The sequence below is a fragment of the Rhyacophila brunnea genome, unplaced genomic scaffold (genome assembly GCF_057557595.1).
Source record: "Rhyacophila brunnea isolate RB1 unplaced genomic scaffold, BYU_Rbru_1.0 scaffold_21, whole genome shotgun sequence".
Classification (NCBI taxonomy): Eukaryota; Metazoa; Arthropoda; class Insecta; order Trichoptera; family Rhyacophilidae; genus Rhyacophila; species Rhyacophila brunnea.
In genome coordinates this window covers 23,916,862-23,934,713 of record NW_028232871.1, presented here as the reverse complement: position 1 = coordinate 23,934,713, position 17,852 = coordinate 23,916,862, and the positions used below count along the sequence as shown (strand labels likewise).

At 33.9% G+C, this 17,852-nt stretch overlaps 1 protein-coding gene across 1 annotated transcript in view; it reads right to left on the bottom strand.

The window, feature by feature from the left end:
• LOC147070875 (arylalkylamine N-acetyltransferase 1-like) overlaps positions 1–17,063 on the bottom strand; it is a 135,225-nt gene extending 118,162 nt beyond the window's left edge. The window contains exon 1 of the mRNA XM_085948805.1: positions 16,973–17,063. The gene's annotated coding sequence lies outside the window, so the exon portion shown is untranslated. The remainder of the gene's footprint in view (positions 1–16,972) is intronic.
• Between the last annotated feature and the right edge of the window lie 789 nt (positions 17,064–17,852).

Here is a 17,852-nt window from a genome sequence, read left to right as displayed (position 1 = left end):
ATTATATTAATTTAGTGGTTTTCAAACTTTGTCGTTTCGCGACGCCGAACTTTTTAAATATACTTTTTTTTTCAGGGCGCCCTTAAACATACTGATTAGTGATTAGTAAGAAGGGCTCACTAGCTGTTATACATGTAGTTTCTCAAATCCTGGAAACATGACACGGCATATTATTTTTAATCTCAAATTTGATGTAAAGTCATAACCTACTACAATATTTAAAATGGAAAATATAAGCAAAGATTTATTTAAATTCTGATACATGCTGTTATGTTATACATAACGTTAGTGATACAGGTGGAAAATTTGTTTGCTACTTAAATCTACGGAATCTACAATAAAATAAGGTTGTATTTGCATTCCTTACGTAATTTGTCATGCCCAAGCAACGTATGGTCGCCTATCAATGCAGTTACGCATATGCATATCTTCCATATTATTTTCCTAAAAATATTCTTGAAACAAGTTACTTGATAGATGAGAAAAGCGCTTTTCAAAAATAAATTTATATCGAGAGAGAAAGCATTGGATATCACAAATTGTCATTATAATCGATCTGTTATGCATAAAATCAATAAGTAGATAACAGATTCTAATTAGAGAAACCGCAATTTCCTCTGATAACAACAGCATCCTCTCTGATATCGATAACATTGTTATTTAAATATTGATTCAATTATTTTAAATAATTCCAGAAAACCACAAACAATAATAATGTTATTTGTGTTGATAATTGGAAGTTTCTAGAATATTATTTCTTCCCATATATGAACCATAGCACACGTAATTAATTTGTTAGTTCTCTGTCAACCATTGTACCTCTTGTATTGTAAGCTGGCTTTCTGTCAGTTGTAATATCTGTATTACTGTAATTCTTCTCCGTTTAATAAACCAAACATCTATCAAAAGTTCTTCTCTTTCAATTTGATATCTCCTGTGAAGTTTTCCGCTGTCTTTTCGCTATTCCTGACAGAGTCCTATTTCCATAGTCCTCTGTATAATAATAAAATAGCAAATAATACATTTACACGTATAAAGACTATTTACATTCGTAATTACGAAACCTAAAAGAACTAGTGAAAGTGATAATCTATTTTACTTAAACTACTCCGCTTTTTGGGGACGTAACAGATCGTGCATCAGGAAATGTATTCTGATTGTTAGAAACTATCATTTTTTTCAATACTACGTACAGTTTTAATACCACTGTATTAGTTAATAGTATTATGTAAGTGATAGTATAATTATTATAATAATATCGTAATACATAATGTTATTAATGTATTTGTAGAAATATTAATATTTTTACGACTAAAACTCAGGATTCATTTATTTCCTAGTTATCTAATATTGAGGTTGCGTTATTGGTTTTAAAAGAGCAGTATTGATTCATACATTCATTTGTTTATTTGGCTAATTATTGTATACTAGCTGAGCCAGCTGGCTCTCGCCAGTCTGTCTCGCTAGGTCTTGCAGACAGCTTTTCATCATAGTGACTTGGTGTTGGATTTTAATATAATAATTGTAAAATGTGTATAGACGGCGCCATAGTTTTCCCTTCGGGATGGATTTTCATTCACGTCAGACAATTGAAAATTTATCTGATTTGTCAGTTTTACGATATGCATGTCGTCACTGCAAATACAAATTTGGAGTCATGTGCGTAGTCTATTCTGGAGTCTGGCCTTCTCAATATCATCTGACACCATTTCAGGCTGCTAAGCCTAGCAAAACAGCTGGCAATCGCCGATTGCTACCACTGTCTTTTTAATTTTAATACAATATATGTGTAGGTATGTGCATTTAAATATGATAAATAGTTATACATCTCAATCGTGATTATCATAAATAGCGATCCAATATAACGCGAATATTAATCTCTTTCGGGTCCCATTTACATAATAGAAAACGGTTAGCAGCATAAAAAATAAATTTAAACATTATTTTGTTTCATTGTCTATAAAAAATAAATGCTTGGAGCCACAGAATAATATTTTAAAAATCATATTTTGTTTTAAAAATTAACCTTAAACAATATAGTTTCATATTGTTTCATATCGAGACAAATGTTGATAAATAATGAAGTAATACATATTATATCTGATAAGAATAGGAATTTATAAGACCTAAAGATATGGAATCAGCTTAAAAAGGCCTTCATCCAGCAGTGGATTGATACAGGTTGATGACAATAATAACGATATAAATGGGTAGGTATATAAAATCACAAATTTAAAAAAATATTGCAGTTTATATGACCAAGAAGAGTAGAATTAGGTTGGGATAACCTTCATCCAGCAGTGGATTAATCTTGGTTGATGATGATAATGACGATATTATGAATGGGAAAATATAATATCAGCAATTTTGATAAATATAGTAATTCATACGACCGACAGAAATTCAAACAACTTAGAGAGGCCTTCATCCACCGGTGGATTGATTCAGGTTCATAATGATAATGGAAATATAAATAGATATAATATATTATCACCAATTTTGATAAATACAGCAATTCAAATGACAGAAAGGAGTAGAATCAGGCATGGGAGGCCTTTATCCAGCAATAGATGAGTTCAGGTCAATGATGATAAGGACGATAGAAATAGGTATAATATAGTAGTAGAATCAGGTTGCGGAACTCTTCATCCAGCAGTGAATTGATCCTGGTTGATGATGATGACGATATGAATATTATGTAGATTAATGTAATATCACCGATTTTGATAAATACAGAAATTCATATCACAGAAAGGAGTAGAATCAGGCTAAGGAGGTCTTTAAGTAGTGGATTGGTTTAGGTCGATGATGATGATGATGACGATATGAATATGTAAATAAATATAATATCACCGATTTTGATAAATACAGAAATTCATATGACAGAAAAGAGTAGAATCAGGCTAGCGAGGTCTTTATTAAGCAGTGGATTGTTTCAGGTCGATGATGATGATGATGATAATGATGATAATGACGATATGAATATGTAAATAAATATAATATCACCGATTTTGATAAATACAGCAATTCATATGACAGAAAGGAGTAGAATCAAGCTAGGGAGGTCGTTATTAAGCAGTGGATTAGTTTAGTTCGATGATGATGATGATGACGATATGAATATGTAAATAAATATAATATCACCGATTTTGATAAATACAGAAATTCATATGACAGAAAGGAGTAGAATCTGGCTAGGGAGGTCTTTATTAAGCAGTGGATTGGTTCAGGTCAATGATGATGATAATGATAATGACCATATGAATATGTAGATAAATATAATATCACCGATTTTGATAAATACAGCAATGCATATGACAGAAAGGAGTAGAATCAGGCTAAGGAGGTCTTTAAGTAGTGGATTGGTTCAGGTCAATGATGATGATGATGACGATATGAATATGTAGATAAATATAATATCACCGATTTTGATAAATACAGAAATTCATATGACAGAAAGGAGGAGAATTAGGCTAAGGGGGTCTTTATTAAGCAGTGGATTGGTTCAGGTATATGATAATGATGATGATGATGATGACGATATGAATGTGTAGATACATATAATATCACAGATTTTGATAAATACATACATTCATATGACAAAAGGAGTATAATCAAGCTAGGGAGGTCTTTATTAAGCAGTGGATGGATCCTGGTTGATGATGATGATGACGATATAAATATTTAAATAAATATAATATCACCGATTTTGATAAATACAGAAATTCATATGACAGAAAGGAGTAGAATCTGGCTAGGGAGGTCTTTATTAAGCAGTGGATTGGTTCAAGTCGATGATGATGATGATGATGACGATATGAATATGTAGATAAATATAATATCACCGATTTTGATAAATACAGAAATTCATATGACAGAAAGGAGGAGAATTAGGCTAAGGGGGTCTTTATTAAGCAGTGGATTGGTTCAGGTATATGATAATGATGATGACGATATGAATGTGTAGATACATATAATATCACAGATTTTGATAAATACATCCATTCATATGACAGAAAGGAGTAGAATCAAGCTAGGGAGGTCGTTATTAAGCAGTGGATTGGTTTAGGTCGATGATGATGATGATGACGATATGAATATGTAGATAAATATAATATCACTGATTTTGATAAATACAGAAATTCATATGACAGAAAGGAGTAGAATCTGGCTAGGGAGGTCTTTATTAAGCAGTGGATTGGTTTAGGTCGATGATGATGATGATGATGACGATATGAATATGTAGATAAATATAATATCACCGATTTTGATAAATACAGAAATTCATATGACAGAAAGGAGGAGAATTAGGCTAAGGGGATCTTTATTAAGCAGTGGATTGGTTCAGGTATATGATAATGATGATGACGATATGAATGTGTAGATACATATAATATCACAGATTTTGATAAATACAGCAATTCATATGACAGAAAGGAGTAGAATCAAGCTAGGGAGGTCGTTATTAAGCAGTGGATTGGTTTAGGTCGATGATGATGATGATGACGATATGAATATGTAGATAAATATAATATCACTGATTTTGATAAATACAGAAATTCATATGACAGAAAGGAGTAGAATCTGGCTAGGGAGGTCTTTATTAAGCAGTGGATTGGTTTAGGTCGATGATGATGATGATGATGACGATATGAATATGTAGATAAATATAATATCACCGATTTTGATAAATACAGAAATTCATATGACAGAAAGGAGGAGAATTAGGCTAAGGGGGTCTTTATTAAGCAATGGATTGGTTCAGGTATATGATAATGATGATGATGATGATGACGATATGAATGTGTAGATACATATAATATCACAGATTTTGATAAATACATACATTCATATGACAAAAGGAGTAGAATCAGGTTAGGGAGGTCTTTATTAAGCAGTGGATGGATCCTGGTTGATGATGATGATGACGATATAAATATGTTTTTAAATATAATATCACCGATTTTGATAAATATTGCAATTCATATGACAGAAAGGAGTAGAACCGGGCTAGGGAGGCCATTATCCAGCAGTGGATTGGTTCAGGTCGATGATATAAGAATGATAGAAATAGGTATAATATCACAAATTCATTAAACCGATAGTAGTAGAATCAGGTTGCGGAACCCTTCATCCAGTAGTGGATTGATCCTAGTTGATGATGATGATGATGATGATTATGATGACGATATGAATATGTAGATAAATAACATTAGAAATTCAATACTGTCAAGAATACAATCAACGTAGAGAGGCCTTCATCCAGCAGTGGATTTATTGAGGCTCGTGATAATAATGGCATTATATATAGATAGGTAGATAATAATATTATATCACTGATTTTGATAAATATAACAATTCATGTGTAAGTAAGGAGTAGAATAAGGCTGAGGAGGCCTTCATCCAGCAGTGTATAGGTCAAGATTGATGATGAAAGGGACGAAAAAAATAGGTAGATATTATACAATATCACACATTTTGATAACTATAACAATTCGTATTAATTTCTTTCATTGTTTGCAATGGCAACTTTTTTAGTATGGAAATTAGTAGCCTAGGTAATTATTCAATAACAAAAATAGTGGGTGAACAGCCACAAAGAAGTATTTAAAAAAATCAAATTTGGAATGTCACGTTATCTATGATATGACGGACAGTGGCGGACACACCTGTCAGATTTTTATTTACGCAGTAAATTGTAGCAAGATTATGGTTTTTTCACCGGAAAAAAGTGCGCCAATGCCTACATTACGATATTTGAATAAAAATAATCGAATCCGTTTGTCAAATAAAGGATTAGGAGGTCTTAAGCGACGAAGACGTCATTCTGCTGTATGTTAAAAGAAGTATGGCGAATTGTATACGCTGTATGAGAAAATATCTGTTATAAACGTCAAGTACCTGTGAAATCATTGAAAATTTGTGAAATGTGGTCAATTCAAACGGTAGATGAATCGGTAGCGCACATTTTGAAGTGAAGATGTAAAAATAACAATAAAATGTCGCTTAAATGAGCCGTTAGTGAATTTTCCAAAATCTCTTAGGATAATAATATATAGGAGATAATCATTAATTTTAGGCAAGCCTTACAAAGATAACGTAGAGTTTTTGTTATCTTAGAATCTTTCATAAGAAAGATATATATTCCGAATTGATTGTCAATATAAATAACTCAAATATCATAGAATAAATTAACAGAATAGTTTGTTTTAAAATTCATAATCTTCTTCTGTCGTCTCCGTACGAGAGATACGTCTGGGTCTAGAGTCTAGACCAGTGGTTCTCACGTGAAATTTAACTGTGGCCGCACAATTGACATTGACATTTACTAAAAAAAGGGATCAATTTATTTATAGAGAAGTCCACTTTGGCACGCAAAATACTCTACTTGATGCTAGTCAAATGAAAATTGTGCCGGCTGAGAGAATATGCCTTATTGAAAACTGTTCTTCTACCCGCATCGGGTATTGCTAATTTGAATTCGGCCAGGGCCTATGAAACCGCCTTGCAAAAACCCTGGAAAATTCTTAGTAGCGCAAGGCGGAGGTGATTCTGACTTGAACATTTTAGTACATATCTATTTATTTAAAAATAATGCAAATGGAATTTCTTCAATACCCCTTTTTTCCAATGCGAGCCGCATTGCTGCTTCTAAGTTTACATCTATCAACGGGCTTCGATATTTATGTTTTATGAAGTGCATTACACAGTATACAGTAGTAGCAAAAATCGACAATTGATAATAAAGCAATTGTTACCAATTCTTTGAATTGACTTAATTCTTGGTCAACGTAGGTATAACTTCGACCAAATTTTTTCAACCGTGGTATTATTAAAATTGTTTTTAAGTACTTGGTCATGACTCATTTCCAATAACGCATATTTAACGTTAGCCCAGTTAATTAAATTAAATATTGAAAAGTATGTTGGTGGCCGCAGCAAAATCCTATTGTGGTCACATGCGGCCACCAGGGTCGCACATAACAACCACTGGTCTAGACTCTTCCCAACCATGATTTGGTCACCGTGATTGCCGCGTCATTGGCAGATGACATGTAGCTGGTTCGATTGAGTGGACATTATACAATAATATGTATCCTCGAGGCCGCATTCGCATTTTGAAGGATCATAATTATAGAGTTATATAACGTATTAATGTAAATGTCAGTTTAATTAATAAAGCAATATTAAAGAATTGAATTTAAAGGTATTTTATCGCATGTTTATTTTATTTCATATTTTCTAGACATAATAAATAAAAACAAAAACACTCAGAATATAATTTTATTAATATTAAAAAAATCGGTTCTTGTCTATTTAGTGGAAGCCAGCGGCAAATAAATTTTTAAAATAGCCGATATAATGGATTATTTGTTAGGTTAGTTTAGGATAGGTTATCATTCTTGAATTGATGAAAAATGCTGTTATTCCTGTCTGGCTTCCAGTAAACAGACCTGTACCAAAAAAGCTTTCATATAACTCACCAATTATTGTTAGTAAACGTTTGACTGTTTCAATTTTAATATATTTTACTTATGAAACACTAATAATTATTATTATACAGTCAGCGAAAAAGAAAACAAACTTTTATTCTATATTGGTGGTATTATACCATACGCTATATTTTCACTTCACTTACTGAAATAATTCTACTAAATTTTACTGGTATATATGTAGGCAAGTAATAAATTTTCTAATTACGTTATCTAAATATTGCTTGACTGCGATTGATAAGAGATTTTCCGCGGTATATCAAGGTCTATATAAATTTATTATTGAAAATAGATGCTCTACATAATATTATATTATAATCAACATCCATTATATTATTATTGTTGTTTTAAGCTGATAGTATTTTATTATTGCAAACAAACAGTTACATACTAAAATAGAGCCTATACACGTGTATGAATTTACTGGCACCAATAGTGTGTAAGTTAGACTATCGTGATAATAACTGTTTACACCAGGGAATTCAGAAATAATGGGAACTGAAATACACAACGGGTAAGGCGATAGCAGGTAACCGACTCGAGTAAGGATGAATCCGGGTTAAACTTACACACGTGTCTAGAATACGTTTAACGTCGACTACTTAAAACTGCTCTCGGTTTATGCATTTACGCTCCTTTAATGTTGGTGTGTTACACACACTATTGCACGTGCATAATGCGTGCTTCATTTTCGTAGGATACTCACACATTCAAAAGCCTGCTTCACCATGCGGCGTATTCAATATAGCCTATTGGTATTATATTTTTTATCTGTTCTGTGGTTTACACGTAATAGTGCTAACCATAGAGGTATTAAATATAAAGAGGGGCAAGGAATCGGCTTTCTCATACAACTGAATGAAGCAGGCCAACAATAGCCGACAACTTACGAGAAATAGCGACCCGATAAAAAAATGCAGGGCATCACGGAGGATTTACTTTGGTCATTATAACGTAATCATATGATATAATGTTAATGTGGAAGTCTTGCCGCAAATTGATTACTAGCCTGCCTCAGCATACTTTTCCCCCATACTTGCCTGCTTCATCATACATATAACCTGCCGCCCCTAGGTGCTAACCGTCTCGCCAATCCAAGATCTGAACAAAAACTATGCATAAGTGCGAGTGAGAAAGTATTCGGCACCCTTATAATCTCTGCGACACGCGCTAGAGTAAGATAAAGGTTTACAGATGTGTGAGATGATTTGCTATGGTGTCGCCACCAAATATTAGTTTGTTGCATAGCTAAGTGTCGATAACCTGTGAGCGCGTGTTGCTAAAATTGATATTTTTTGTGTTAAACATAAAGTCAGTGGTAAATATTTTTAGTTAATTAAGTAGAAAAGATGGTTCTGTGTATTGTGTTAAAATGTTGTAGCCGTACTGATAAGCAAGAAGATGGTATTACGTTTCATAGGTAAGTTAATACATGTTCGTGATAATTTATTTGTATCTCTATATATATAAAAATCTCGTGTCACGATGTTTGTGGTCGAACTCCTCCGAAATGGCTTAACCGATTTTTATGATTTTTTTTATGTATATTTGTTAGGTATGAGAATAGGTCAACAAGTATATTTCATACCGCTAGGTGATTAGGGTATCTCTATCCAGAAAAATTTTCTTTTATTTTTTTGACAATTTTTTTTTTGTATTTTTTTTATTATTTGTCATAAAAAAATACCTATAACCCCAAATTTTAACTCTCCTACCCTCACCCTCCCATTTTTTAATCGCGATTTTATTATTTTTGTATGAACAAATTTAACCGTCGTTCGTATTTCAAACAGAACGAAATTACGAGGGTGGGTCAATAATTCCTTAGAAAAAAGCATTAAAACAGTTTTGATTTTTGTATTTTTTTTTTATTTCTCAACATAATCTCCTTGGAGCTCAATACACTTGGTTAGACGTTTCTCAATTATTTTTAAACCGTCAGAAAAATAAGTTTTCGGAAGGTCCTCAAAATAAGCATTTGTCCGATCGATGACTTCTTCATTTGAAAAAAAACGTTGTCCACTTAGCCATTATTTTAAGTTTGGGAAAAGGAAAAAGTCACTGGGGGCTAAATCTGGCGAATACGGTGGATGGTCGACCAATTCGAACTTCAATTCTTCAATTTTAGCCATTGATCGTAAACATGTGTGAACACGGGCATTGTCCTGATGAAAGAGGATTTTTTCCTGTTTAAATGAGGCCGTTTTTCTTCAATTTTGTTTTTTAGCTGGTCCAATAAAGATGCATAATAATCCCCTGTTATTGTTTTTCCTTTTTCCAAATAGTCAACGAAAATAATTTAACGTGCATCCCAAAATACAGTAGCCATAACCTTACCAGCTGATTTTACGGTTTTCGCCTTCTTTGGACATGGTTTGCCTTCGCAATCCACTGCTTTGACTGTTCTTTCGTCTCGGGAGTATAGTGGTGTATCCATGTTTCATTTACAGTCACAAAGCGACGAAAAAATTTATCCGGATTGCGTTGCATGAGCGACAACAGGGCTTTAGAGGCCACCACTCTATTGCGTTTATTGTCAACTGTGAGCAAACGCGGCACCCATCTTGCAGAAATATTTTTCATGCCCAATTTGTCATGTAAAATAGAAATGACGCTACCTTTTGAGATCCTTGTAACGTCAATTATCTCACTCAACTTTAATCTTCGGTCACTTAACACCATATCGTGGATTTTATTGATCATTTCTGGTGTAATCACCTCTACAGGACGTCCTGAGCGTGGTTCATCCTTTGTTGATGTACGACCACGTTTAAATTCATTTAACCAGTTATAAATAGTTGCAAGTGAAGGAGCAGATATGCCGTGAACTAAATCCAACTCATTTTTTATTTCCTTTGCTGTTAACCCTTTTATATTAAAATGTTTAATGACAGCTCTAAACTCAATTTTCTCCATTTTCCATTTTTCCATTTTCCACAAGCAATTTTTTTTTTAAATGTACGAGAAACACACAACAACCTGACCAATCTGATTGAAACTTCGCAGCATACTGAATCGGTAGTGCCGCTGCATGAAAACAAACCGCTTACAGTACTAGTCGCGCCACTTGTCGGCTTTTCTAAGGACTTATTGACCCACCCTCGTATTTATGTTGTTGAATGACAGATGGTGCTACGTCCGAGAAGAATTCAAGAGAAGCGTCGCGTCATTTTGACATTTCATTCGGCATATCACAACGCAGTGCGTGCTAAATTTTGTACGATTTATTTTAATTTATCTATTTTTATGTGCGTGTATTACAGTGCACAATGCCAGCAAGACGCAAGAGGGGGCATTTAGGCCGTCGAACGAATAAAGCAATAAACATGCGAAATAGTAGAGCAGAAAGAACAGACGAACAAATCCAACAATAGAACAAAAACGTGCGTATAAGCATGTCGCAATTATGTGCATCTCAATCATAAGAGGCACGAGCTGAATGAAATCAACAACGACAATTGGAACGGAGCCAAGCGCGCCGGTTCGTAGTTAACACACGCAGAGCAAATGACCGACAACGCCAACAAGTACATCGAACATTTACATCCGCTTCGTTCCTTCGTCTCGCATTCGAGTAGGAGCCAGATATTGAATATTCCGCTCATCCAAAAGTGCTGATTGGTGTATGGACAAAGAATGTCCCCATTGTCATGCGCTCAAATTCAAACATGAGTCAGCCGGGATGTGTTGCGCATCAGGAAAAGTGCAACTACCAGAAATTGAGATACCACCAGAACCATTGAACGGCTTGCTCATCGGCACGGTTCCAGATTCAAACCTGTTCCTGAAGTCCATTCGCACATTCAATTCATGCTTCCAAATGACTTCGTTCGGAGCAACAGAAACAGTTCACAATACTGCGGCAAATGGTCAACAATTCCATTCTACGTTCAAAATCAAAGGCCACGTATACCACAAAGTAGGCTCATTGCTGCCAATGCCAAACGAACCACATAAATTTTTACAAATCTATTTCGTGGGCGGTGAGGACATCAATCATGTGGATGCACGTTGCGGCTACAATGGCATCAATTAGCCTATTTCCAGGCGCATCGTCGGCGAACTGGACGCCCTGTTGAATGAGCATAATGAATTATTGAAATTCTTCAAAGCACACATGCACGAATTGCAAAGTGACAATCACGCTATTGTCATCAATCCTGATAAAACACCAGCTGGAGAGCACGTGCGTCGATTCAATGCACCTGTTGTTGACGACATTGCTGGAATCATGGTTGGCGACCGCACATCGACGCGAGATATCGTGATTCGAAGAAGAAACAATAATCTGGAGTTCATCGCTGACACACACCGTTCATACGACGCTCTCCAATATCCGCTAATTTTCTGGAAGGGACAAGACGGATATTGCATAAACATTAAACAACGAGATCATGTCACAGGTAATTCATTCATTATGAACATCATTAGTCATTTTGAATTTAGAAAATGAATGGTTGATGTTTTTTTTGTTTTTATCGGCGGTCATCGTCTACAGCGCTCTATTTCTCTTTCTGTCATAGATCCTATCCCCACACACTTACGATACATTCGTTATTTTTTATTTAACAACCAAAATATTCACTAGAAATAATTTATTTGGCAGAACAACGTTTGCCGGGTGAGGTAGTATTATTATATATTTTAATATCAAGCGACCTAGTGTTTCTTTGAAATAACTTAAATTATAGATATCTTTACCTAGTGGTTGCATTTTTTACCGCTTAAAAATTTTGTACAACGTAAAAAAAATAGAAAATTATATTTTAATTCTGAGCGTCTACTGCGAGCACTTTGGGTGAGCGATATGAATATATATTCGATACGAATGCGTTCGCTCACCCACAAACCAAACGCATGACACGCAGCTTCATTTAGCAATGCAATGGGTGGCGCTAGTCCAGATATATTTTAGAAAAAAAATATTCATAAGTACAAGAACGCTGATATTCAAATTTAACTAGCTAGATTAAGTTAATAATTTCATTTACCGTAAATCAAGACGCTGAACACGTCCTCTGGAACTGTCCCTTGATGGGATCCGACCGAGTGGAGCTGTTTGCCAGGGTCCACCCACACACGGGGTCATATGGAGGACGGAATAATTCCGATCCCTCCTTAGATTCATCACTTTCTACTCCTGACTCGTCTGTTTCTGCAGAGTTTCAGTACACGAGTACAGAGGACACTTCGTGTCATTAAAGATAAATGACGGCAGAGCAAGTCAAGATTCTTTTTTATTTTCTAAAACTCTTTCTGCACTAAGGTGCATGGTTGATACATCAGTCCCGTGCAGCATCGCTTCGGAACAAGGAAGTGTGGCACTAAAATCTTTTCATTCTGACACGTTTACAGGGAATTATGGAAGGCGGCCGTGTACAAACCGCGGCTGCATATACTTACATGAGATGGGGCAACTCAAATCATTTTACCGTAATTGATCATAAATCAGATTTGAAGTAGGTACCTGCCCCAGGTTAAAGGTAAATATTATAAATAATTCGCATGTATAATAAACGGATCGATGGCTTAGAGACGAGCCCAGAAATTGAAAGACGTGAGATTGAGTTTCACTCGGTCGAATATTTTTTCAAATAAATATATGTTTCTGAGGTTTATCAAAATTTTGTTTTTTCTATAATATTTTACTAATTGTAAAAATGAAATTCTACTAAGTAAATGCGATGTCAATTAATTCATCTTATATAATGATGTATTGGTGAATCATAATATTGAAGCTATCAGTGACCATGATAATATATTAGTATGTACAAAGTGCTATCTAAAAATGTTAAATTCGCATGCTCTTGAAAGTACGTAGGTATCACTAGGAAAAATCAAAATGAAAATTATGAAAAACACTATAATACGTAGTTTGGTGAAATATTATTAATCACCTTATCAAAGCATTTTTTTAACCTTCAATTCTGTTTTTAGATTTAAATTTATCGCAAATCATTGTCTGTATCTTTTTTTGCATATTTTTTAGATAAAATTTCATAGTTTCACTGCTACAACTGCGTTATACACAGTGTCGGATCTATAAGTCCAGGAAAAAATCCGTAATAGATTTGGATTTCTTCCTAGAAGACTGTTGCACTCAACAATGGCAACAGAAACTCATTAAGGTCGTTATTAGAATATCAAAGATCTCTTCTTTTTCAGATTAAAAGTATATATTATGCCCCTATAAGGCTGACAGGGCCCCTTAGCTTGGGGCCCCGGGCTTAGGGGGGGCGACGTGGCGGATCTACTAACTAATTATTGAGAGAAAAAGATTATAAATTTGCTATAATAGTAAAAAAAAAATTGCTTGTGGCGATTTATTGGGTCTAGGACGATTTGGCGCCGGGACAACTGGACGCCACGCAATTCGAAATTAAATAGACGTTATGTACTTATAGGTAATTTAAAAAAAAATATTTAATATTATTATTTATATTTAAATTATTATATTATGATTTAATAGTTAGTGAGAATTTAAATATGCACATTTAAATAATGGTTTAATCGTGCATATGTTTAAGTTCCAACGAAAAAAAAGTTTTTTTATTTTTATATAAAGCCTGAGGCATGGTAATTCTTAATCCGCAATAAAAAAACATTATGTTAAGAGTGAAATTAATTAAAACTACTAAGTAGTAGATAGAAACTGATTAAAATTCATGGTCTGCGTTATGTTTACGTTTACGTGTCTACGACAGTGCGGCGTCCAATTGTCCTGGTGTCCAGTTGTCCCATTCCCGATTTATTAACTTCGCATTTGAAAATGTGTGGTTGTGAGACGCAATTTAGTGTGATATAAATGATTGATATACAACTTAAATGATAATTCACGCGTAGAATTTTATTTTATAATTATTTTCAGTGTGTTTCCTTTGATAGATAGTCTATCACCGACCTATTCACCCAGACACCTACATAATATGAACGTTTAGCATGACACAAACTGTTGCTGGTAAGGTATGGAGAGTCGGTGTCACTAGATGCATGATGAACCTGAAAAGGGTGGAGCATCTTAACATGTGAGGACTCGTCAGATCGCCGACAGGGTTCTACTCCCTATCGTTCATTCAAGCAGCACGAGATGCCAGGGTGTACAGGGGGTTGTTTCGAGATAACTCCGATCTATACAGAGTCATGCGAGCATTCCCTCGCCGGTTTAAAATAACATCTGACGGCAAGTGCCTGTGTGAAGATCTAAGTGACCAGGATGATCTCCATTCACTCCTCGATTGTCCAATTGTTAGAACTTTTTATAACGACTAAAACCTTCCGAGAGCCATGGCAAATAAACCAACCCGGAAGAGATATGGTTTTTGATTTATGTATTAATATAATAAAGATTTAAAAAAAAATACAAATGAAAATGATTCATACTTTTCAGATCTAGCGATTGCAGATAATAATATACGATAGGACAAGGCCGGAGAAGATAATAATGGAAGTATGTACTTTACTTTATGGGTGTGGGTGTAGGTAAGTAATATTCTTGAATAAGAAGATATATAGGGGTAAACTTAAACACGTATTAAAAAATATATTATTTTCAATATTGGGCCTGTATTATAATAATATACATTAAAGATTGTTAAGTAAACAAAACGCGCATTCAAAATTAGTATTATTTGAGGATATTTGGGGGTTTTCTAATTCTTGTATTTAATGGCTTGCGCAGCATTACGTTGTAAACCAAAACTAGTGTCAAAGTAATGGTCTATGGCAACTGATTCTAGCTATGAGAGTTGCACAGAAATCTGTTTTGAAAGACACAGAATCCAAAAATAAAACTTTATTGTGCATATAAATGCATATTTGAGACGTCAGAGCATATTTGAGATATTATTGCATATTTCATAAATAAATGCATATTTTAGAGCTTTTGAATCTAAAATTATTTTAGTTAGGAAGGTTAGGAAGGTAGATAGTTTAGATGCACTTGCATTTTTATCAGAAGGACATTTTTATTTTCAAAGTTTGCCCAATCACCTCTGTGGACATTGAGAGGTCGTTTCCCGCATATAAACAAAATACAAATAGGAAAAATTTAATGCCAGAGCATAATACTGAAAAAAACATTGTTGGTAATTTTTTTTTCGGCAAAAAACAGAAAATAGTATTTAGGAATAGTTAAGTGTGTCGTTTTTGTTTTTTAAGTTATGTTTGGTTTACATAGCATTTATTATTCAATTATTTGTACTTGTGAAAAAGCTATTTTGAAAATTGTAATAATTGATTAATTTTATATTCATTATTTGTGTTTTTTTGTTCGGCTATCGTACTATGTTGAAAAAATATTTGTTAAACTACTTGTTCGATTTTTTTGTCAGTAATATTGGGTAAAGTGGGTATTTACAATTTTTCCCATAAAAAATCTAAATTTTTAACTGCATATTTCTTCGGTTCTAGTGCATATTTTATTGATTTTAAGTGCATACGTGCATGCATATAATCATGTTTTTTGTTGCATATAAATCCGCCCCCTACTTATTAATCTGTCTTGTGGATATATCACATTATAATCTTAATCTTGCAGGATCATATGCTAAAGAGTTTAGTTTACATGACGTGATACTTCTTTCACGAGAAAACTACATTGAAGTTAGTGACAACCACACGCCCCGCACAACACCCGGTTTTAATCGAGAGAATCACGGGACCCTACGTTTGGTGTGAAGCATCATTTTTTTATGATTAAGAATGTTTTAGGAATAGTGCAACTACATTGTAGCAAGTAACAAAAGTTAATCCAAAACTGTCGATAAATTTAAATGAAGAACACGTCACTTTGACAGTATGACGCCGTAAATGCAATAATATTTGCCTTTGTAGCGACCAGGTTGGATGGTCCAATCGGCCCAACAACTGATTGAACTGACTTGAGCAGTTCTTCCCTTTCCGTTCATAGTTTTGGTTTAGGATATTCCCAGAGAATGTGGTTTACATCCTGTTTACATGATGGGAAAACTATGAACAAACCGAAAATATATGAATTTCAGTTTGGAGAAAACAATTTGCATTTCCCAATGCATACGACAAAAATTTCACCAGAAAAATCACCGTCTTGAGGTAATATAAAGTATTTTCCTGGTTAAAAGCCCTCGAAAATGCAAAGCAGTATCATCGGCCCAGACCAAATTCAAATCTGTAATACCCTTTGTGGATGGACAAATGTTTTCCAATAAGGCATTGTTATCAACCGGCTTATCTTTATTTTAATTATCATCGAGTAGAGTAGTTTTCATGTCAAACTACTTAAAAAAATCGTGATAATCCATAAAAAGTATTTGAAAAATAAACCGTGTGGATGTCTCATGAAAACATAAACAACTTGACAGATAACAAACACTATTGAAATCATTTCTTTCCTTAGATTAATTACCAGATAATATATTATTATAACGTTAATTTTAAAATAAGAACATTAATTAATGTCACAAAATATGTATTGATTAGTTTAGTAAATACTCATTATTTACCTGTATTCCACTTTTTGCCAGTCAGCACACTGCGTTTTCGTATATGGATGATCCCGTTACGACATTCACTCGGAACTACTAGATTAACATTGGATTATTTTTAGTTCAACATATATATTCCCCTCGCACGCGTGTATCACTAACTATACGTAATATATCCGACATACTGACGTCTGCACTTTTGCAGTGAACATGTTTATTGAAAATCAAACACAATTCCCGATAATTAACAATCAATATGACTAAACAATAGTGGTTAATGTTTATTATTGCATTATAAACAATCTTTTAACTCAATCATAAATACTTAATAAATTTTTCAATTTGCACACACTATGGCTTATGTTACATACCTATCAGTGGCGTGCGGTCCATAGATTCTGTAGAAGTGTTGCCAATTTTAGAAGTTGACAAAAACGTGCCAGACGGGGTATGACAACAAGCTATTAGGCAGGAAAAAATGCTAGACTTTGTAAAAATAAAATTGCAAGTAAATTTACTTATTCTACAAACTACAAAGAACAAAGTAAATACATTTGCTTTCTCGTATCGAAGCGTGTAAAACCCACACAGTTAAACAGAGATATATTTCAAAATTGAGAAGAAATACCTACCTAATACTTTGTATCAACGACGTTCAAGTTTTGTTGCACGTTTGAAGACGAGAGATTCTTTTGTATAGGATAGACATAGAGAATTAAAGAACATAACTTTAATATGAATAATTGTTAAATTGTTCTTTTATATACGCGGAGATTCGGAATAATATACAAAAACATTAAATAATACATGAAATTGTTTCATCGTGTTTTATTTCTCATTGAAATAGGTACTGACCTACCTGCATTAAGTATCCGATACGTTAAAGTGCCCACCACCA